Genomic DNA, 2,131 nt, shown 5'->3' with positions numbered 1-2,131 from the left:
CTAAAATCTATCAAGGTGATCCACCTTACAAAAAAACTGAAAAAGATAACCACCCGATAATCTCCTTAGATTCTGAAAAAGCCTTCAGCAAAAATCAACACCCTTTCACGAAAAAGGCCTTGGAGCGATCAGGGGTAACAGGAACATATCTAAACATAAAAAGAGCACTATTCATAGACTAACAGACAATATCAAATTGAATGGAGGGAAGTTTAAGGGGATTTCTCTAAAATCAAGAACAAGACAAGGCTGTCATCTCATTCCATATCTCCAATATTGTACTTGAAGTACTAGCTAAAGCAATAAGAAAACAAAGGTAGATCATGGAGACACAAAATGGAAATGAAGAAATCAAACTTTCTCTATTTGCAGATGATATGATAGTTTACAAAATTGAACCCCCACCCAAAAAAAAAAAACAAAAACAAAAAACAAAAAAACAAAAAACAAACAAACAAACAAAAAAAAAACATCTTCTACCAGGGAACACCTGAGGCTTACAAACACCTCCAGCAAACTAGCAGGATACAAGATATTCTCAAAAAAGATGAGTAATCCTACTTTATTCAGACAACAAAGGGGCTGAGAAAGAGATCTGAGAAACATCATCATTTACAATAGCCACATACAACATAGAATACCTTGGGGTAATGCTTACCAAATAAGCAAATGACCTAATAATAAGAACTTTGTGGCTTTAAAGAAAGAAATTCAAGAAGATAGCAGAAAATGGAAAGATCTCCCATGCTCTTGGTAGGATGAACATTGTAAAAATGGCAATCTTGTCGAAATCAATCCATAGATACTGTGCCATGCCCATTAAAATCCCAGCACAATTCTTCACGAACCTTGAAAGGATAATAATAATGGACTTTATATTGGAAAACAAGAGAACCAGGATAGCCAAAATATCCTGTACAATAAAGGAAGTTCAGAGGTCATCACCATTCCCAACTTTAAGCTCTACTAAAGAGCAATCCTCCTGAAAAGGGCCTGGTATTGCCAGGAAATAGAGCAGTAGACCAATGGAATTGAATAGAAAACATGATAATAACGCACACACCTTCGAACACCTGATTTTTGACAAAACGGTTAAAACTATACAATGGTAGGAGTAAATCATCTTCAACAAATGATGCTGGCATAACTGGATGATGGTGTGTAGAACTGCAGATAGAACCATGTCTATCGCCATGCACAAACCTCAAGTCAAACGGATCAAACACATCGTGATAAATCCTGCCACACTGAACCTCTTAGAAGAGAAAGTGGGGAGGTACCCTTGAACAAATTGGTATAGAAGACCCCTTCCAAAACTTAATTCCAGACACTGAGATTGACAATTAGTAAATGGGACCTCCTCAAACTTAGAAGCTTCTATAAAGCAAAGGACACAGTTGACAAGACCAAATGGCAGCCCACAGACTGGGAAGAGTTTTTCACCACTCCTACATCTGACAGAGGGCTGATCTCCAAAATATACAAAAAAAAAAAAAAATTTTTAAATAAATAAATAAATAAATAAAGCAAGAAAATAGCCATCAAAACACCAAATAACCCTATTAAAAAACAGGGTACAGAAATGAAAAGTATTCTCAATGGAGGAATTCAAAATGGCCGAAAGACACGAAATGAAGTGATCAACATCCTTAACTATCAGGGAAATGCAAATCAAAAGAACTTTGAGATACCATCTTACTCCTGCCAGAATGGCTAAAATTCGGAACACCAATGACATCTTATGCTGGAGAGGATGTGGAGAAAGGAGAACACTCCTTCTCTGCTGCTGAGAGTGCAAACTTACACAGCCAATTTGGAGGTCAGTGTGGCGGTTCCTCAGGAAATTGGGAATCAGTCTACCACAGGAACCGCTGATCCCTCTCTTAGTCATATACCCAAAGGATGCACATCCATGCAAAAAAAGACATGTGCTCAACTGTGTTCGTGGAGCATTATTTGTAACAGCAAGAACGTGGATGCAACCTAGATGCCCCTCAACTGAAGAATGGATAAAGAAGATATGATGGCACATCTACACAATGGAATACTACTCTGTGGGGGGGGGGAAGAAAAAACAATGGAACCTTGAAATTCTCAGGCAAGAGGATGGAACTTGAAGAAACCAACCTGA

This window comes from Phodopus roborovskii, unplaced genomic scaffold, assembly GCF_943737965.1.
Source record: "Phodopus roborovskii unplaced genomic scaffold, PHOROB, whole genome shotgun sequence".
Lineage (NCBI taxonomy): Eukaryota > Metazoa > Chordata > Mammalia > Rodentia > Cricetidae > Phodopus > Phodopus roborovskii.
Note: the sequence above shows the minus strand (reverse complement) of the source record.